The 22270-nt window shown below is 44.6% G+C and overlaps 1 long non-coding RNA gene across 1 annotated transcript in view; it reads left to right on the top strand.

Moving 5' to 3' along the window:
* The window catches only part of LOC307181506, a 1293685-nt gene that overhangs the window by 964680 nt on the left and 306735 nt on the right, over nucleotides 1-22270 (top strand). The window lies entirely within an intron of this gene.

Here is a 22270-nt window from a genome sequence, read left to right as displayed (position 1 = left end):
TTTTAGATGTTTCAGGAAACACCATACACTTCTCCCGAGTGTCTGTTGGCAATTTACATCCCGCCCATCAGCATAACAAGGCTCCCAGTTCTCCATGGCCTGTCCTGCCTTTCTGGATTTTACACTTTTTTCAGATGGCCCTTTTGACCAGGGGGAAGTGAAACTTCATTGTAGTGCAGATTTCCTTTGCAAGCTTGCTTGGTTGGCCAAAAAGTGCGTATGCGTTTTTTCCTGATATATTCAGGAAAAAACGCATACGCCCTTTTTGGCCAAGTGCATCATTGTGGACGTTCTGCCTCTTTTCCTATGCTTTCAATGCAATTCCAGTCTACCTCCTGAAATCGGTTTCCTGCAATTCTGCCCCGCTTTCAAGTCCTCTTGGCAGCCTTACTTCAGTATATTTTTGGACGGTAGCTGTCATTTATAACTCTGCTGGTTTGTGAATTACAGTGCCCCTGAGCTCCTTTCTTCAACTCGCTTTCTTGTGACCTGGCCGCAACACCGCAGGATGGCTTCAGGCTCTAATCTGGTTCCGGCACGGCACGCTGAGCCTTTGGTTAATTCCGCTTCCTGGTGGGAAATGAGAGTTAAATTTGCCCGACCAGACACCTCCAGCTAGTCTCTCATTGGTTCTCCCTATTCCTGTTCTCCTTCCGCAGAAATTGCAAACTGGGCCAAACAGGAGGTTAAAGGGACTGACTCTCCAAGTCGGGAGAGTGTTAGTAAAGCCTCTGGAATGTTGCACCCGAGTACCAGGGTACGAAAACTGAGACATATTTGAACACGTCTCCCGATCACATGGTTGATCATACTCTAGGTTCCACATGCATGTTTTAGGTGAAGGGAGAATACCATAAAACTGGGTAGTTGAAACTCGTGGAATGGGTACCATGCAATATGACTTCAAAGGGTCTTCATTTGCTCACCGAACCTCTCCAATCCTATCACTGCTGTGTATGCCCCTGTACACATGCTTGATTCTCTTTCAGAGACATAGCAATCCATAGGTTTTAAGTTACTTACTAGTCAGGTACATTCTTAGGCGTTTAATATGCGGTGTTGAGTCCATTTCATTGAGCAAGGAGTAGCTCTTGTCTATTCCATATTTGGCTTAAGGAACTTTATGTGTGCTCATTTCAATCTCTGGTTTTATGCAGCACCCCACCTCTCCTTTCCCCTTAAGCTGACATAAGTGTGTTTTCTAAATGTGAGACACTGTTCTGTTCTGTAATTCATTTCTTGTGCAGCCATATTTACCCTCCCTCTATAAGTGATATCTTATGATATGTTTCTTTTTCTGTTTGACTTATTTCAAGTAGTATTATTGGACCTAAATCCACTCTTTATCCTTCTCCTAGCCTTATTACATTGATTTCATGGTGAAGAGATATTCCATTGTACATAAGTACCACATCTTCTTTATCCATTGTTCTCTTTCCTGGGATATTTAAGGTGTACTGAAGTTGAGGTTCTTGTAAACAGAGTAGCCCTAAACTGTGGTGTGCTTGTGTCTTGTTGATTTTTAGACTTCCCTAGATATACTCCCATGATTGGAAGTGTCCTATGCTCTGTAGCTCTGTTTTTTGGATGATTTAGGAACCACCATACACTTCTCCAGAGTGGCTCTCGGCAGTTCACACACTGCCCATCAGCATATAAAGGCTCCCTGTTCTCCATGGCCTGTCCTGCATTTCTGGTTTTTACAATTTTTTAGGATGGCCCTTTTGACCGGTGGGAAGTGAGACTTCTTTGTTGTGCACATTTGCATTGCTTGCTTGCTTCGTTGCCCATAAAGTGCGTATGCGTTTTTTCCTGGATATAATCAGGAAAAAACGCATACGCCCTTTTGGGCCAACTGCATCATTGTCGAAATTCTGCCGCTTTTCATGTGCGTTAAAGACGAGTCCAATCTATCTCTTGAAATCTGTTTCTTGCAATTCTGTCTTGCATTCAGATCCTCTTCTTTGCCTTACCTCAACATATTTTTGGACGGTAGTTTTCATTTATAACTCTGCAGGTTTGTGAATTGCAGTGACCCTGAGCTCCATTTTTTAAGTTGTTCTTTTGTGAGCTGGCCTCAAACCCGCAGGATTGCTTCAGGCCCTATTTTGGCTCCGGCGAGGCAGGCTGAGCCTTTCTTTAATTCTTATTCTTAATGGGAAATTAGAGTGATATGTGCCCGTCCAAACCCCTACAACTATTCTCTCATTGGTTCCCCCTCTTCCCGTTCATCCTCCTCACAATTTGCAAAATGTGTGAAACAGAAGTTGAAATGTGTTGATTCTCCAAGTGGGGAGATTCTAAGTAGCGTGGCTGGAATGGTGAACAGGAGCACCAGGAGAGGATAAATGAGGTGCATTTTAGACACATCTCCTGATCACATGGTGTACAGTCCTCTGGGTTTTCCATGCATGTTTTAGCTATAGGAAGATCCCTTGAACCTGCAGATTTGGGACCCGTTGAATGGGTACCAGGTAGTATTACTTTAAAGGGTGTGCATTTCCTCACCCAACCTCACATTTCTCTTAGCGCAAACAGTTTCCAGCCTTATGTCTCATCCTGCTGTGGGTCTAGATGTGTTCAATCCATGTTGCATCACCGTCCCCGAGGAAAAGTTGTAAGAGGTTTTCTCTGTCTCTCTGTCGTTTATTTTTTTCAATTTATTACTATATTGGTTACAGCTGATTTTCAAAGCTCTGTTTCTTGCTGCTGTACATCCACTTGATTCACGTACAGAGAGACATCAATAAATTCTTTTTCAGATTCTTACCAGTCATATATATTCTTTTCCGGTGACTTGAGTGTGCTGAGTGCAGTTCTTTTAGCTACCGTGTAGGCCTTGTTGATTATCAGTTTGGTATTTGGAATGGTATCTTTGCTAATTTCAACCTCCTGGATGATGCCTCACCCCTCCCCACCTTTCCCGTTTAGCAGCCTTATGCGTGTTTTCTACATATTTGACTATGTTTTTGTTTTGTAATTTATTTCATGTGTAGCCATTTTGGATTCCACCTTTAAGTGATATCTTATGATATGTGTCTTTTTCTTTTTGAATTCTGTCACTTAGAATGATCATACGTAACTCCTCCGGAGTTGTTACAACTGGCCATATTTCATTGATTTCCAGGCTGAATAATATTCCACTCTACCTAAGTACCACATCTCTATCCATTTTTTCCCTCCAGAGACATTTAAGTTATATCCTAGTCGAGGATCTTTTAAACAGAGAGGGGGTAAACATTGGGGTGCCTGTGTCCTCTCGATTTTTGTTTTTCCCAAGATATACGCCCATGAGTGCAAGTGCCCTATGCTCTGTAGCTCATTTTTTAGATGCTTTAGTAAACACAATACACTTCTCCAGAATGGCCGTTGGCAATATATATTTCCACTATAAGTCTCACAGGGCTCCCTCTTCTCGTTTCCCTGTCCTGCATTTCTGTTGTTTACGCTTTATGAGGATGGCTCTTCTGACTGATGCGAAGTGATATCTTTTGTAGTATTGACTTCCAGTGCCCACCTGTTTGGTTGGCTAAAAAAGTGTATGCCCTTTTCTTGAATATATACAGAAAAAAACGCATACACCCTTTTTGGCCAACTGCAATGTTGGCAATGTTCAGCTCCTTTTCTTGTGCTTAATGGCGAGTCCTTTCTACCTCCTCAAATCCCTTTCCTGCCATTCTCCCTTGCTTACAAGTCCTTTTCTCTGACTTTCCTCAAGACATTTTTCAGTGATGGATATTTTCAACTCTGTAGTTTTGTGAATTTTACTGCCCCTGAGTTCCATTGTTCAACTTGTGTTTATGGGAACTGGCCACAAAACAGCGGGATTTCCTCAAGCCCTATACTGTTTCCATGGGCAACCCTGGCCTTTGGTCAATTCGTCTTCCTGATTGGAAATTAGAGTGACATGTGCCTGTCTGAACACCTAGGACTTGTCTCTCATTGTTCCTCATCCTTCCGCTTCATCCTCTGGACAAATTCCAAACTGTACGCAACAGGATGTTGACAGTGCTGACATCTCCAAGCGGGGAGACTGTTAGTAAAGACGCTGGAGGGGTGAACCCGAGCACCAGGAGATGAGGAGATGAGATGCCTTTTCCAAACTCTTCCCGATCAGACGGTATACCATCCTCTGGGTGTGACAGACATGTTTTAGCAGTAGGAAGAGTCCCATTCATGTAAGGAGAACACCAGGGCTTTTTCAAAATCAGTGTCTCCCCGAAACCCAAACTGGGGAAGTTTTTAAGCTACGGCTACACATATGTTCATTAAGGGCCTTGGGAAGTAGGCAGAGTCCAAACTTTAGATGATTGAAGTCTTCAGGGTCAGAAGCACTCACCACCAGCTTCCCTTAGGCTACACTTTAACTGTCATTGATAGATGATGTCAATAAAAATATCTATTCTTTTTCAGATTATTTCCCCTTATAGGTTATTGCAAAATGTTGAGTGTAGTTCCCTGTGCTATACAGTAGTTCCTTGTTGATGATCTATTTTATACATAGCAGTGTGTATGTGTTAATCCCAAACTGTTAATTTATCCCTCCTCCCACCTTTCCCCTTTGGTAATAATAAATTATAAGATTTTATACTTCTCAGAAATGGGGGAGCTGAAAGAGAAGTATCATTTTCAATGGAAAAGCATTTAAAACAAGATTGAAGGTTTAACCAAGATTATTAGATGTACATCCTTGGAAAGAAATCACTTCATTTCTCTTATATTGACCTGACAAATAAGACAAACCTTTTCACTGAACTTGCTTATAATAAAGTGATGGAAATATCAAATGGAAGTGTTAGAAACATCTTATTTTACCCGAGCCTTATACACTGTTCTATGTTAACTACAGTTTGGCTCACACATCTGTTCATTGAGGTTACAATAGTCTCAATTTCCGTTACTGATTCTCCAGAGTGGACCCCAACAAGTGTCCCCCTGCCCAGTGTCATTGGGGCCAACAGATCGAGACTGAGTTTGGTTCACAAGCAAAGGAAACTTTATATTTTGATCAGAGAATGGAGAGGTGAGAGCATGCACTACCCTGTGGGCTGTGGGCTGGGCTGCTGTGTAGAGATCCTGTCAGAGTCGGTGGGAGGGAGGGGGCGGAGCTCTCGAGGGCCGGGTTGGCTGTAGCTCAGGCTCTATATCATGGAGTCTGCACTGGGCCCCAGGAGCTGAGGTGTCGACCCAGCCATTCTGCACTAGGAAATCTGGTCTGAAGTGCCAGGTGTGGAACCTCTGCATGCGGGACCCTAGGAGCACGTGAAATTAGACAAAGCACAAAGGATAAAAAAGGTTAGACTTGACTTTATTGCCCAGATTCTATTTTTATCTCCCAGGGATTTTTAATGGGCTTTGCTGGGGACAAACCCCTCCTCTGCCTTTTGTCCCGTTCCTCATTCTTGGCGTGCTGAGGGTGCAGACCTTTCTTCTGTAACTGCTGAGTGCTGAGTTGGCAGCCCTCATACCGTGGGGCGAGGGTCAGAGCTTCTCCCCAGCAGCCTCCCGGTGATGTTGATTGTCCCCAGGACCCCTGCCTCCCTGCTCGTCCACCTGAGCACCAGCATTGGAAGTGTTATAGATTCTAATGACCTTTAAGGGTCCAGGAAAGAGATGTGCAGAGACGCTGTGGGGGCCGGTTTCACCCCGCCCCACATTTGTTCGGCCACCTTACGCTGACCGTTTCTGCCAGCCTAGGTGCTCTGACCAGTAGTCTGCACTTTCTTCAATTAGGCCCCTGAATTAACGTACAAACAGCACCAGGTGTCAGAGCCCTGCCTGCTCAACTCCCAGACAGTCCAGGGTCAGTGGTGATCAAGGACCATGATGGCCACTGAGTCAACAGCCTTTTGAAGTAAACAGGAGTCCAGCCGGTCTTATTGGCCACCATCATCACGGTGTCTGTAGGCTTTTCTATGGTGACAGTGTGATATACGGTTCCCCCGCCAAGATTATTAGCTCCCCTCTGGGTGCAGTAAGTCCTGCAAGCAGTAGTCTACTCTTTTGGGACACACTCTTGTTGTTTTATGAGAGAAACTCCAGGTCAAGTGATGTTCACACGAGTCGTCATGGTGCCCTGTTGCCCCCGGTTATCCCTCTGGATGTTGGAGTTGGAGGGCCTCCTCACTCGAGGTCGGTGTGCCCACGGAGCGAACCCTGCAACTTCAGGGCATGGTTGGTGGTTAGGATCACCACGTGGGGTCCTTTTCCCTTAGGAGGGAGGTGGCCTTTTGGGCTGCTGATTTCCAGGTTTTTAGATACCGCCAGTATCTTGGCCAGATGTGGCAGTGGGCCAAGCCCCTTGGTGACCGTAGTTTATCCTACCTGGATGGCATTATTGCATTGTTCCATTTCAAGTGGTCCCAGTTTTTGCACTAATTCTCCAATGGCGATTCACCTTTCACCGGGAATGTAAAGGTCAAAGGGTTTAGCTAAATTAGGGAGTTCCAGGGCAAGGGTCTGAATTGACTGCTCTTTCCATTCTTGAAAGGCCACTTCTGGATTCTATTCAAAAGGATCATCATCTTTTCCTTTCAGTGTTTCATATAGAGGCCCAGCTAGTAGACTGTAGTTAGGGATCCAGAAGCAGCAAACCCTGGCCTCCCCAGGAACCCCTAAGCTGTCTTCTAGTTTTAGAAAGGGGTAAGGCTGAAAATGGTTTCTTCCCTTTCCTGGGATGGGCTTCTCCGACCTTCTGTGAGAATGAAGCCCAGGCAGGTCACCGCAGTCTGTGATATTTGAGCTTTTTCTTGGACAACTTCTATCCTTTATTGGCTTGGTAGTTCAGAGGCCTCCTTAGTAGGGCTGGCGATCAGAATGTCGTCTGCATATTGAAGGAGGGTTTCCTTTTCCAGAGGTAGAACTTTTAGGTCTTTAGCTAAGCTTTCCCCAAAGATGGTGTGGGAATTTTTGCACCCTTGGGGCCAGACGGCCCGGAAGTATTGTTTTAGTTGTATGTTGAGTCCTGCCACTCACAAGCCAAAATTTCTTGTGACTCTGGGACTAATGGAATACAAAAGAAGGCATCATTGAAGACTAATACAGAATACCATGTCCTGGTGGTTGGTAGAATGACCAGCAGGGTGTAGGAATTAGGAGCAACTGGAGGTATATCCTCGGTGGCTTCACTGACTGTCCTGACATCCTTTACCAGGTCCCCAGCAGCCCATGGGGCTCTCGTGGTCAGACCAATCCCAGAATATGGAGCTCACCTGGGCAGGTGCCCCACCCCCACCCCAGCCCACGGGGCTCTCGTGGTCAGGCCCCTCCCAGGATACAGAGCTACCCTTGCAGGTACCGTGGCAGGGCTGGGCACACAGGAACCGTGCACATAGCCCTCATTGCAGAGCACCCCCAGCTCACCTGTCGCTCAGAGCTGACACAGAGCACCTCAGAGCAGGACTTGAACTAACAAACAGCAGCTCCGACAGGTCTGTGACCCTGGACATCACTCCGTGAGGCCTCCCTCCACCTGGTCTTCCAGAGACTTCCACTGCACCCAGGGCACCAGGCCTCTGTCTCCAACCACCACCCACCCCTCCTCTCCCTGACTCCTGGGTTCCTCTCATTAGGAGAGGGTTTTCTTGAAGTTGTCTCCCACTCATGGGCCAGATAAAATGATTAGAAAACAAGCCAAAGCTGCAGCCCCTTGTCTATCCTGACTCTCAGGAGCCCACACCTGTTCCTTGGACCTGGCCGGTTCAGCAAGTTCCATTTTCTGCAACTGTGAGCCCCTGAGGGGTGATGATTGGCTGACCTGGGCAGCCTTACCGTGCCGGCCAGCCCTCCCCAGGTGTGCCTGGGTTGAGATCAATATAAATACCACTCCAGGCAGCAAGAGCCCCTGCAGCCGTGCCTGACACCATTTTCTCTGCCCTGTCAGCAGTCTCGGGGCTGGGCTGGTGGGAGGGAGTGAGAGGCCACGGCTTTGTGGGTGGCCCAGTGTGAGTGGGGCTCTGCTGGACTTTCTGCAGCAGTTGCCAGGCTGCCACCTGCTAAAGAAGAGGATGTGTCACCCTTACCTGCTGCTGGAATTTCTCCCTGGGCAGAGGTGAGGAAGGAAAAAAGCAGTGGGGGCAGGGACAGGACGGGTATCTCAGGCAGGGAAATGGAAATCTTCCAGAAGAGCACCCAGGGCCAAGACCATCCTGGCTGGCCTGCAGGCACCAAGTCGGCCGGCATGCTGTCACTCGTGTGGCTCTATGGCCCTTCCTCTAGGCTTTCAAGTCCTTGTATATATTCAGGTGTTTTACCTGGGACGGGTGGGAATAGTTCAGCAGCAACTGGCCTGGGGCTCAGCTCACGTTTACACACAGATGCCTTGGCATGGTGCCCCAGCTTTGCAATGAGGACGCTTGTTGTGTGGGGGCTGCTGGCTGAATGGGAGACGATTCCCCACCACTGACCAACTTCAGAATTGTTTACAACTGGAGCAAGTGCCCTGATACGGTTTTCCTCTGTGTAACTGGTGGGTTCTGTGTTTTTTTTCTCTTTTTCGTTTTTGGTTCAAGGTAGATTTTATTCCTCTTTTTTGTATTTACAGATATAAGCATGGAAATAATTTATTCATATAAATACATGTATGTGCAGGGAATAATTGTTTTTTCTGTTTTATTTTTTAAATTTTATTTCTTTTTAATTTTGAATTTTATTTTATATTTTTATACAGCAGGTTCTTATTGGTTATCTATTTTATACATATAAATGTATACATGCCAATCCCAGTCTCTCAACTCCTCCCACCACCACCCCCCCAACAGCTTTCCCCCCTTGTTGTCCATACGTTTGTTGTCTACATCTGTTGCTCTATTTATGCCTTGCAAAATGGTTAATCTGTACAGTTTTTCTAGGTTCCACATATATGCATGAATATACAAGATTTGTTTTTCTCTTTCTGACTTACTTCACTCTGTATGACAGTCTCTAGATCCATCGACGTCTGTACAAATGACCCAATTTCATTCCTTTTCATGGCTTAGTAATATTCCATTTTATATATGTACCACGGCTTTATGCATTCGTCTGTCTGTGGGCATTTAGGTTGCTTCCATTACCTCGATATTGTAAATAGTGATGCAATGAACATTGCGGTGAATGACTCTTTTTGATTTATGGTTTTGTCTGGGTATATGTCCAGTACTGGGATTGCTGTATCATATGGTAATTCTATTGTTAGTTTCTTAAGAAATTCCATATTGTTCTCCATAATGACTGTATCAATTTATATTCCCAAAAATAGTGGAAGAGGGTTCCTTTTCTCCACACCCTTTCAAGCATTTTTTGTTTGTAGATTTTCTATGATGCCTATTCTACCAGGTGTGAGGTGATACCTCATTGTTGAATCCATTTCGTTGAGCAAGGGGTAGGTCTTGTCTATTACATATTTGGCTTATGGAACGGTATCTGTGCTAATTTCAAACTCTGCTTTTATGCAGCACCCCAACTCACCTTACCCCTTAAGCAGGCATAAGTTGGTTTTCTAAACTTGAGACCCCATTCTGTTTTGTAATTCAGGTCATGTGTAGCCAAGTTCACGTTCCGTGCATTAGTGATACCTTATGATGTTTCTTTTTCTGTGTGACTTATTTCACTTAGAATCATCGTGCCTCAATCCACTCATTATGCTGGTACGGGCCTGGTGACATAGATTTCATTGCTGAGTGGTATTCTGTTGTACATAAGTACCGCAACTTCTTTATCCATTATTTGCTCTCTGGGATATTTAACTTGTGCCGTAGAAGAGATTTCTGTAAAAAGAGCCATCCCAAATTTTGGGGTGGCTGTGTCTTTTTGATTTTAATTTCCCTAAGCTATAGGACCATAAGTGGAAGTGCCCTAGGCTCTGTTGCTTTGTTTTTTAGATGTTTCAGGAAACACCATACAATTGTCCCGAGTGACTGTTGGCAATTTACATCCCGCCCATCAGCATAACAAGGCTCCTAGTTCTCCATGGCCTGTCCTGCCTTTCTGGATTTTACACTTTTTTCAGATGGCCCTTTTGACCGGGGGGAAGTGAGACTTCATTGTAGTGTAGATTTCCTTTGCAAGTTTGCTTCGTTGGCCCAAAAGTGCGTATGCGTCTTTTCCTGAATATATTCAGGAAAAAACACATACGCACTTTTTGGCCAAGTGCATCATTGTGGACGTTCTGCCTCTTTTCCTATGCTTTCAATGCAATTCCAGTCTACCTCCTGAAATCGGTTTCCTGCAATTCTGCCCCGCTTTCAAGTCCTCTTGGCAGCCTGACTTCAGTATATTTTTGGACGATAGCTGTCATTTATAACTCTGCAGGTTTGTGAATTACAGTGCCCCTAAGCTCCTTTCTTCAACTCGCTTTCTTGTGACCTGGCCGCAACACCACAGGATGGCTTCAGGCCCTAATCTGGTTCCGGCACGGCACGCTGAGCCTTTGGTTATTTCCTCTTCCTGGTGGGAAATGAGAGTTAAATATGCCCGTCCAGACACCTCCAGCTAGTCTCTCATTGGTTCTCGCTATTCCTGTTCATCTTCCGCAGAAATTGCCAACTGGGCCAAACAGGAGGTTAAAGGGACTGACTCTCCAAGTCGGGAGAGTGTTAGTAAAGCGTCTGGAATGTTGCACCCGAGGACCAGGGTACGAAAACTGAGACATATTTGAACACGTCTCCCGATCACATGGTTGATCATACTCTAGGTTCCACATGCATGTTTTAGCTGAAGGAAGAATACCTTAAACCTGGGTAGTTGAAACTCGTGGAATGGGTACCATGCAATATGACTTCAAAGGGTCTTCATTTGCTCACCGAACCTCTCCAATCCTATCACTGCTGCGTTTATGCCCCTGTACACATGCTTGATTCTCTTTCGGAGACATAGCAATCCATAGGTTTTAAGATACTTACTAGTCAGGTACATTCTTAGGCGTTTAATATGGGGTGTTGAGTCCATTTCGTTGAGCAAGGAGTATCTCTTGTCTATTCCATATTTGGCTTAAGGAACTTTATCTGTGCTCATTTCAATCTCTGGTTTAATGCAGCACCCCAACTCACCTTTCCCCTTAAGCAAGCAGAAGTTGGTTTTCTAAATTTGAGACCCTGTTCTGTTCTGTAATTCAGTTCCTGTGTAGCCAAGTTTACATTCCGTGTATTACTGATATCTTATGATGTTTCTTTTTCTGTGTGACTTATTTCAGTTAGAATCATCATACCTGAATCCACTCATTGTGCTGCTAAGGGCCTGATGACATAGATTTCATTGCTGAGTGATATTGCTTTGTAAGTAAATACCACAACTTCTTTATCCATTTTTCACTTTCTGCGATGTTGATCTTCTACTGTAAACGAGGTTCTTGTAAACAGAGGCGTCCGAAACTTTGGGGTGGCTGTTTCTTTTTGACTTTAATTTCCCTAAGCTATAGGACCATAAGTGGAAGTGCCCTAGGCTCTGTTGCTTTGTTTTTTAGATGTTTCAGGAAACACCATACACTTGTCCCCAGTGTCTGTTGGCAATTTACATCCCACCCATCAGCATAACAAGGCTCCCAGTTCTCCATGGCCTGTCATGCCTTTCTGGATTTTACACTTTTTTCAGGTGGCCCTTTTGACCGGGGGGAAGTGAGACTTCATTGTAGTGCAGATTTCCTTTGCAAGCTTGCTTGGTTGGCCAAAAAGGGCGTATGCGTTTTTTCCTGAATATATTCAGGAAAAAACGCATACGCCCTTTTTGGCCAAGTGCATCATTTTGGACGTTCTGCCTCTTTTCCTATGCTTTCAATGCAATTCCAGTCTACCTCCTGAAATCGGTTTCCTGCAATTCTGCCCCGCTTTCAAGTCCTCTTGGCAGCCTTACTTCAGTATATTTTTGGAGGATAGCTGTCATTTATAACTCTGCAGGTTTGTGAATTACAGTGCCCCTGAGCTCCTTTCTTCAACTCGCTTTCTTGTTACCTGGCCGCAACACCGCAGGATGGCTTCAGGCCCTAATCTGGTTCCGGCATGGCATGCTGAGCCTTTGGTTAATTCCTCTTCCTGGTGGGAAATGAGAGTTAAATTTGCCCGTCCAGACACCTCCAGCTAGTCTCTCATTGGTTCTCCCTATTCCTGTTCATCTTCCGCAGAAATCGCAAACTGGGCCAAACAGGAGGTTAAAGGGACTGACTCTCCAAGTCGGGAGAGTGTAAGTAAAGCGTCTGGAATGTTGCACCCGAGTACGAGGGGACGAAACCTGAGACATATTTGAACACGTCTCCCGATCACTTGGTTGATCATACTCTAGGTTCCACATGCATGTTTTAGCTGAAGGAAGAATACCTTAAACCTGGGTAGTTGAAACCCGTGGAATGGGTACCATGCAATATGACTTCAAAGGGTCTTCATTTGCTCACCGCACCTCTCCAATCCTATCACTGCTGCGTTTATGCCCCTGTACACATGCTTGATTCTCTTTCGGAATCATAGCAATCCCTAGGTTTTAAGATACTTACTAGTCAGGTACATTCTTAGGCGTTTAATATGGGGTGTTGAGTCCATTTCGTTGAGCAAGGAGTAGCTCTTGTCTATTCCATATTTGGCTTAAGGAACTTTATCTGTGCTCATTTCAATCTCTGGTTTTATGCAGCACCCCAACTCACCTTTCCCCTTAAGCAAGCATAAGTTGCTTTTCTAAATTTGAGACCCTGTTCTGTTTTGGAATTCAGTTCCTGTGTAGCCAAGTTTACATTCCGTGTATTACTGATATCTTATGATGTTTCTTTTTCTGTGTGACTTATTTCAGTTAGAATCATCGTACCTGAATCCACTCATTATGCTGCTACGGGCCTGATGACATAGATTTCATTGCTGAGTGATACTGCATTGTACGTAAGTACCACAAGTTCTTTATCCATTTTTCACTTTCTGTGATATTGAACTTGTACTGTAAACGAGGTTCTTGTAAACAGAGGCGTCCCAAACTTTGGGGTGGCTGTGTCTTTTTGATTTTAATTTCCCTAAGCTATAGGACCATAAGTGGAAGTGCCCTAGGCTCTGTTGCTTTGTTTTTTAGATGTTTCAGGAAACACCATACACTTCTCCCGAGTGTCTGTTGGCAATTTACATCCCGCCCATCAGCATAACAAGGCTCCCAGTTCTCCATGGCCTGTCCTGCCTTTCTGGATTTTACACTTTTTTCAGATGGCCCTTTTGACCGGGGGAAAGTGAGACTTCATTGTAGTGCAGATTTCCTTTGCAAGCTTGCTTGGTTGGCCAAAAAGGGCGTATGCGTTTTTTCCTGAATATATTCAGGAAAAAACGCATACGCCCTTTTTGGCCAAGTGCATCATTGTGGACGTTCTGCCTCTTTTCCTATGCTTTCAATGCAATTCCAGTCTACCTCCTGAAATCGGTTTCCTGCAATTCTGCCCCGCTTTCAAGTCCTCTTGGCAGCCTTACTTCAATATATTTTTGGACGATAGCTGTCATTTATAACTCTGCAGGTTTGTGAATTACAGTGCCCCTGAGCTCCTTTCTTCAACTCGCTTTCTTGTGACCGGGCCGCAACACCGCAGGATGGCTTCAGGCCCTAATCTGGTTCCAGCACGGCATGCTGAGCCTTTGGTTATTTCCTCTTCCTGGTGGGAATTGAGAGTTAAATTTGCCCATCCAGACACCTCCAGCTAGTCTCTCATTGGTTCTCGCTATTCCTGTTCATCTTCCGCAGAAATTGCAAACTGGGCCAAACAGGACGTTAAAGGCGCTGACTCTCCAAGTGGAGAGAGTGTTAGTAAAGCATCTGGAAAGTTGCACCGGAGTACCAGGGGAGGAAAACTGAGACAAATTTGAACACGTCTCCCGTTCACACGGTTGATCATACTCTGGGTTCCACATGCATGTTTTAGCTGAAGGAAGAATACTTTAAACCTGGAGAGTTGAGACCCGTGTAATGGCTACCATGCAATATGACTTCAAAGGGTCTTCATTTGCTCACTGAACCTCTCCAATCCTATCACTGCTGCGTTTATGCCCCTGTACACACGCCTGATTCTCTTTTGGAGACATAGCAATCCATAGGTTTTAAGATACTTACTAGTCAGGTACATTCTTAGGCGATTAATATGCGGTGTTGAGTCTATTTTGTTGAGCAAGGAGTAGCTCTTGTCTATTCCATATTTGGCTTAAGGAACTTTATCTGTGCTCATTTCAATCTCTGGTTTTATGCAGCTCCCCAACTCACCTTTCCCCTTAAGCAAGCATAAGTTGGTTTTCTAAATTTGAGACCCTGTTCTGTTCTGTAATTCAGTTCCTGTGTAGCCAAGTTTACATTCCGTGTATTAGTGATACCTTATGATGTTTCTTTTTCTGTGTGACTTATTTCAGTTAGAATCATCGTACCTGAATCCACGCATTGTGCTGCTAAGGGCCTGATGACATAGATTTCATTGCTGAGTGATATTGCTTTGTAAGTAAATACCACAACTTCTTTATCCATTTTTCACTTTCTGCGTTGTTGACCTTGTACTGTAAACGAGGTTCTTGTAAACAGAGGCGTCCCAAACTTTGGGGTGGCTGTGTCTTTTTGATTTTAATTTCCCTAACTATAGGACCATAAGTGGAAGTGCCCTAGGCTCTGTTGCTTTGTTTTTTAGATGTTTCAGGAAACACCATACACTTCTCCCGAGTGTCTGTTGGCAATTTACATCCCGCCCATCAGCATAACAAGGCTCCCAGTTCTCCATGGCCTGTCCTGCCTTTCTGGATTTTACACTTTTTTCAGATGGCCCTTTTGACCGGGGGGAAGTGAGACTTCATTGTAGTGCAGATTTCCTTTGCAAGCTTGCTTGGTTGGCCAAAAAGGGCGTATGCGTTTTTTCCTGAATATATTCAGGAAAAAACGCATACGCCCTTTTGGCCAAGTGCATCATTGTGGACGTTCTGCCTCCTTTCCTATGCTTTCAATGCAATTCCAGTCTACCTCCTGAAATCGGTTTCCTGCAATTCTGCCCCAGTTTCAAGTCCTCTTGGCAGCCTTACTTCAGTATATTTTTGGACCATAGCTGTCATTTATAACTCTGCAGGTTTGAGAATTACAGTGCCCCTGAGCTCCTTTCTTCAACTCGCTTTCTTGTGACCTGGCCGCCACACCGCAGGATGGCTTCAGGCCCTAATCTGGTTCCGGCACGGCACGCTGAGCCTTTGGTTATTTCCTCTTCCTGGTGGGAAATGAGAGTTAAATTTGCCCATCCAGACACCTCCAGCTAGTCTCTCATTGGTTCTCGCTATTCCTGTTCATCTTCCACAGAAATCGCAAACTGGGCCAAACAGGAGGTTAAAGGGACTGACTCTCCAAGTCGGGAGAGTGTAAGTAAAGCGTCTGGAATGTTGCACCCGAGTACCAGGGTACGAAAACTGAGACATATTTGAACACGTCTCCCGATCAGTTGGTTGATCATACTCTAGGTTCCACATGCATGTTTTAGCTGAAGGAAGAATACCTTTACCTGGGTAGTTGAAACCCGTGGAATGGGTACCATGCAATATGACTTCAAAGGGTCTTCATTTGCTCACCGAACCTCTCCAATCCTATCACTGCTGCGTTTATGCCCCTGTACACATGCTTGATTCTCTTTCGGAGACATAGCAATCCATAGGTTTTAAGATACTTACTAGTCAGGTACATTCTTAGGCGTTTAATATGCGGTGTTGAGTCCATTTCGTTGAGCAAGGAGTAGCTCTTGTCTATTCCATATTTGGCTTAAGGAACTTTATCTGTGCTCATTTCAATCTCTGGTTTTATGCAGCACCCCAACTCACCTTTCCCCTTAAGCAAGCATAAGTTGGTTTTCTTAATTTGAGACCCTGTTCTGTTTTGGAATGCAGTTCCTGTGTAGCCAAGTTTACATTCCGTGTATTAGTGATATCTTATGATGTTTCTTTTTCTGTGTGACTTATTTCAGTTAGAATCATCGTACCTGAATCCACTCATTGTGCTGCTAAGTGCTTGATGACATAGATTTCATTGCTGAGTGATATTGCTTTGTAAGTAAATACCACAACTTCTTTATCCATTTTTCACTTTCTGCGATGTTGAACTTGTACTGTAACTGAGGTTCTTTTAAACAGAGCCGTTCCAAACATTGGGGTTGCTGTGTCTTTTTGATTTTAATTTCCCTAAGCTATAGGACCATAAGTGGAAGTGCCCTAGGCTCTGTTGCTTTGTTTTTTAGATGTTTCAGGAAACACCATACACTTCTCCCGAGTGTCTGTTGGCAATTTACATCCCGCCCATCAGCATAACAAGGCTCCCAGTTCTCCATGGCCTGTCCTGCCTTTCTGGATTTTACACTTTTTTCAGATGGCCCTTTTGACCGGGGGGAAGTGAGACTTCATTGTAGTGCAGATTTCCTTTGCAAGCTTGCTTGGTTGGCCAAAAAGGGCGTATGCGTTTTTTCCTGAATATATTCAGGAAAAAACGCATACGCCCTTTTTGGTCAAGTGCATCATTGTGGACGTTCTGCCTCTTTTCCTATGCTTTCAATGCAATTCCAGTCTACCCCCTGAAATCGTTTTCCTGCAATTCTGCCCCGCTTTCAAGTCCTCTTGGCAGCCTTACTTCAGTATATTTTTGGACGATAGCTGTCATTTATAACTCTGCAGGTTTGTGAATTACAGTGCCCCTGAGCTCCTTTCTTCAACTCGCTTTCTTGTGACCTGGCCGCAACACCGCAGGATGGCTTCAGGCCCTAATCTGGTTCCGGCATGGCATGCTGAGCCTTTGGTTAATTCCTCTTCCTGGTGGGAAATGAGAGTTAAATTTGCCCGTCCAGACACCTCCAGCTAGTCTCTCATTGGTTCTCCCTATTCCTGTTCATCTTCCGCAGAAATCGCAAACTGGGCCAAACAGGAGGTTAAAGGGACTGACTCTCCAAGTCGGGAGAGTGTAAGTAAAGCGTCTGGAATGTTGCACCCGAGTACGAGGGGACGAAACCTGAGACATATTTGAACACGTCTCCCGATCACTTGGTTGATCATACTCTAGGTTCCACATGCATGTTTTAGCTGAAGGAAGAATACCTTAAACCTGGGTAGTTGAAACCCGTGGAATGGGTACCATGCAATATGACTTCAAAGGGTCTTCATTTGCTCACCGCACCTCTCCAATCCTATCACTGCTGCGTTTATGCCCCTGTACACATGCTTGATTCTCTTTCGGAATCATAGCAATCCCTAGGTTTTAAGATACTTACTAGTCAGGTACATTCTTAGGCGTTTAATATGGGGTGTTGAGTCCATTTCGTTGAGCAAGGAGTAGCTCTTGTCTATTCCATATTTGGCTTAAGGAACTTTATCTGTGCTCATTTCAATCTCTGGTTTTATGCAGCACCCCAACTCACCTTTCCCCTTAAGCAAGCATAAGTTGCTTTTCTAAATTTGAGACCCTGTTCTGTTTTGGAATTCAGTTCCTGTGTAGCCAAGTTTACATTCCGTGTATTACTGATATCTTATGATGTTTCTTTTTCTGTGTGACTTATTTCAGTTAGAATCATCGTACCTGAATCCACTCATTATGCTGCTACGGGCCTGATGACATAGATTTCATTGCTGAGTGATACTGCATTGTACGTAAGTACCACAAGTTCTTTATCCATTTTTCACTTTCTGTGATATTGAACTTGTACTGTAAACGAGGTTCTTGTAAACAGAGGCGTCCCAAACTTTGGGGTGGCTGTGTCTTTTTGATTTTAATTTCCCTAAGCTATAGGACCATAAGTGGAAGTGCCCTAGGCTCTGTTGCTTTGTTTTTTAGATGTTTCAGGAAACACCATACACTTCTCCCGAGTGTCTGTTGGCAATTTACATCCCGCCCATCAGCATAACAAGGCTCCCAGTTCTCCATGGCCTGTCCTGCCTTTCTGGATTGTACACTTTTTTCAGATGGCCCTTTTGACCGGGGGGAAGTGAGACTTCATTGTAGTGCAGATTTCCTTTGCAAGCTTGCTTGGTTGGCCAAAAAGGGCGTATGCGTTTTTTCCTGAATATATTCAGGAAAAAACGCATACGCCCTTTTTGGCCAAGTGCATCATTGTGGACGTTCTGCCTCTTTTCCTATGCTTTCAATGCAATTCCAGTCTACCTCCTGAAATCGGTTTCCTGCAATTCTGCCCCGCTTTCAAGTCCTCTTGGCAGCCTTACTTCAATATATTTTTGGACGATAGCTGTCATTTATAACTCTGCAGGTTTGTGAATTACAGTGCCCCTGAGCTCCTTTCTTCAACTCGCTTTCTTGTGACCGGGCCGCAACACCGCAGGATGGCTTCAGGCCCTAATCTGGTTCCGGCACGGCATGCTGAGCCTTTGGTTAATTCCTCTTCCTGGTGGGAATTGAGAGTTAAATTTGCCCATCCAGACACCTCCAGCTAGTCTCTCATTGGTTCTCGCTATTCCTGTTCATCTTCCGCAGAAATTGCAAACTGGGCCAAACAGGACGTTAAAGGCGCTGACTCTCCAAGTGGAGAGAGTGTTAGTAAAGCATCTGGAAAGTTGCACCGGAGTACCAGGGGAGGAAAACTGAGACAAATTTGAACACGTCTCCCGTTCACACGGTTGATCATACTCTGGGTTCCACATGCATGTTTTAGCTGAAGGAAGAATACTTTAAACCTGGAGAGTTGAGACCCGTGTAATGGGTACCATGCAATATGACTTCAAAGGGTCTTCATTTGCTCACTGAACCTCTCCAATCCTATCACTGCTGCGTTTATGCCCCTGTACACACGCCTGATTCTCTTTTGGAGACATAGCAATCCATAGGTTTTAAGATACTTACTAGTCAGGTACATTCTTAGGCGATTAATATGCGGTGTTGAGTCTATTTTGTTGAGCAAGGAGTAGCTCTTGTCTATTCCATATTTGGCTTAAGGAACTTTATCTGTGCTCATTTCAATCTCTGGTTTTATGCAGCTCCCCAACTCACCTTTCCCCTTAAGCAAGCATAAGTTGGTTTTCTAAATTTGAGACCCTGTTCTGTTCTGTAATTCAGTTCCTGTGTAGCCAAGTTTACATTCCGTGTATTAGTGATACCTTATGATGTTTCTTTTTCTGTGTGACTTATTTCAGTTAGAATCATCGTACCTGAATCCACGCATTGTGCTGCTAAGGGCCTGATGACATAGATTTCATTGCTGAGTGATATTGCTTTGTAAGTAAATACCACAACTTCTTTATCCATTTTGCACTTTCTGCGTTGTTGACCTTGTACTGTAAACGAGGTTCTTGTAAACAGAGGCGTCCCAAACTTTGGGGTGGCTGTGTCTTTTTGATTTTAATTTCCCTAACTATAGGACCATAAGTGGAAGTGCCCTAGGCTCTGTTGCTTTGTTTTTTAGATGTTTCAGGAAATACCATACACTTCTCCCGAGTGTCTGTTGGCAATTTACATCCCGCCCATCAGCATAACAAGGCTCCCAGTTCTCCATGGCCTGTCCTGCCTTTCTGGATTTTACACTTTTTTCAGATGGCCCTTTTGACCGGGGGGAAGTGAGACTTCATTGTAGTGCAGATTTCCTTTGCAAGCTTGCTTGGTTGGCCAAAAAGGGCGTATGCGTTTTTTCCTGAATATATTCAGGAAAAAACGCATACGCCCTTTTGGCCAAGTGCATCATTGTGGACGTTCTGCCTCCTTTCCTATGCTTTCAATGCAATTCCAGTCTACCTCCTGAAATCGGTTTCCTGCAATTCTGCCCCAGTTTCAAGTCCTCTTGGCAGCCTTACTTCAGTATATTTTTGGACCATAGCTGTCATTTATAACTCTGCAGGTTTGAGAATTACAGTGCCCCTGAGCTCCTTTCTTCAACTCGCTTTCTTGTGACCTGGCCGCCACACCGCAGGATGGCTTCAGGCCCTAATCTGGTTCCGGCACGGCACGCTGAGCCTTTGGTTATTTCCTCTTCCTGGTGGGAAATGAGAGTTAAATTTGCCCATCCAGACACCTCCAGCTAGTCTCTCATTGGTTCTCGCTATTCCTGTTCATCTTCCACAGAAATCGCAAACTGGGCCAAACAGGAGGTTAAAGGGACTGACTCTCCAAGTCGGGAGAGTGTAAGTAAAGCGTCTGGAATGTTGCACCCGAGTACCAGGGTACGAAAACTGAGACATATTTGAACACGTCTCCCGATCAGTTGGTTGATCATACTCTAGGTTCCACATGCATGTTTTAGCTGAAGGAAGAATACCTTTACCTGGGTAGTTGAAACCCGTGGAATGGGTACCATGCAATATGACTTCAAAGGGTCTTCATTTGCTCACCGAACCTCTCCAATCCTATCACTGCTGCGTTTATGCCCCTGTACACATGCTTGATTCTCTTTCGGAGACATAGCAATCCATAGGTTTTAAGATACTTACTAGTCAGGTACATTCTTAGGCGTTTAATATGCGGTGTTGAGTCCATTTCGTTGAGCAAGGAGTAGCTCTTGTCTATTCCATATTTGGCTTAAGGAACTTTATCTGTGCTCATTTCAATCTCTGGTTTTATGCAGCACCCCAACTCACCTTTACCCTTAAGCAAGCATAAGTTGGTTTTCTTAATTTGAGACCCTGTTCTGTTTTGGAATGCAGTTCCTGTGTAGCCAAGTTTACATTCCGTGTATTAGTGATATCTTATGATGTTTCTTTTTCTGTGTGACTTATTTCAGTTAGAATCATCGTACCTGAATCCACTCATTGTGCTGCTAAGTGCTTGATGACATAGATTTCATTGCTGAGTGATATTGCTTTGTAAGTAAATACCACAACTTCTTTATCCATTTTTCACTTTCTGCGATGTTGAACTTGTACTGTAACTGAGGTTCTTTTAAACAGAGCCGTTCCAAACATTGGGGTTGCTGTGTCTTTTTGATTTTAATTTCCCTAAGCTATAGGACCATAAGTGGAAGTGCCCTAGGCTCTGTTGCTTTGTTTTTTAGATGTTTCAGGAAACACCATACACTTCTCCGGAGTGGCTGTTGGCAATTTACATCCCGCCCATCAGCATAACAAGGCTCCCAGTTCTCCATGGCCTGTCCTGCCTTTCTGGATTTTACACTTTTTTCAGATGGCCCTTTTGACCGGGGGGAAGTGAGACTTCATTGTAGTGCAGATTTCCTTTGCAAGCTTGCTTGGTTGGCCAAAAAGGGCGTATGCGTTTTTTCCTGAATATATTCAGGAAAAAACGCATACGCCCTTTTTGGTCAAGTGCATCATTGTGGACGTTCTGCCTCTTTTCCTATGCTTTCAATGCAATTCCAGTCTACCCCCTGAAATCGGTTTCCTGCAATTCTGCCCCGCTTTCAAGTCCTCTTGGCAGCCTTACTTCAGTATATTTTTGGACGATAGCTGTCATTTATAACTCTGCAGGTTTGTGAATTACAGTGCCCCTGAGCTCCTTTCTTCAACTCGCTTTCTTGTGACCTGGCCGCAACACCGCAGGATGGCTTCAGGCCCTAATCTGGTTCCGGCACGGCACGCTGAGCCTTTGATTATTTCATCTTCCTGGTGGGAAATGAGTTAAATTTGCCCGTCCAGACACCTCCAGCTAGTCTCTCATTGGTTCTCCCTATTCCTGTTCATCTTCCGCAGAAATTGCAAACTGGGCCAAACAGGAGGTTAAAGGCGCTGACTCTCCAAGTGGGGAGAGTGTTAGTAAAGCGTCTGGAATGTTGCACCCGAGTACCAGGGTAGGACACCTGAGACATATTTGAACACGTCTCCCGATCACATGGTTGATCATATTCTAGGTTCCACATGCATGTTTTAGCTGAAGGAAGAATACCTTAAACCTGGGTAGTTGAAACCCGTGGAATGTGTACCATGCAATATGACTTCAAAGGGTCTTCATTTGCTCACCGAACCTCTCCAATCCTATAACTGCTGCGTTTATGCCCTGTACACATGCTCGATTCTCTTTCGGAGACATAGCAATCCATAGGTTTTAAGATACTTACTAGTCAGGTACATTCTTAGGCGTTTAATATGCGGTGTTGAGTCCATTTCGTTGAGCAAGGAGTAGCTCTAGTCTATTGCATATTTGGCTTAAGGAAATTTATCTGTGCTCATTTCAATCTCTGATTTTATGCAGCACCCCAACTCACCTTTACCCTTAAGCAAGCATAAGTTGGTTTTATAAATTTGAGACCCTGTTCTGTTCTGTAATTCAGTTCCTGTGTAGCCAAGTTTACATTCCGTGTATTACTGATATCTTATGATGTTTCTTTTTCTGTGTGACTTATTTCAGTTAGAATCATCATACCTGAATCCACTCATTGTGCTGCTAAGGGCCTGAT

Source organism: Stenella coeruleoalba (assembly GCF_951394435.1).
Source record: "Stenella coeruleoalba genome assembly, contig: scaffold_46, whole genome shotgun sequence".
In the NCBI taxonomy this organism is placed as follows: domain Eukaryota; kingdom Metazoa; phylum Chordata; class Mammalia; order Artiodactyla; family Delphinidae; genus Stenella; species Stenella coeruleoalba.
This window is presented reverse-complemented; position numbering and strand designations above follow the sequence as displayed.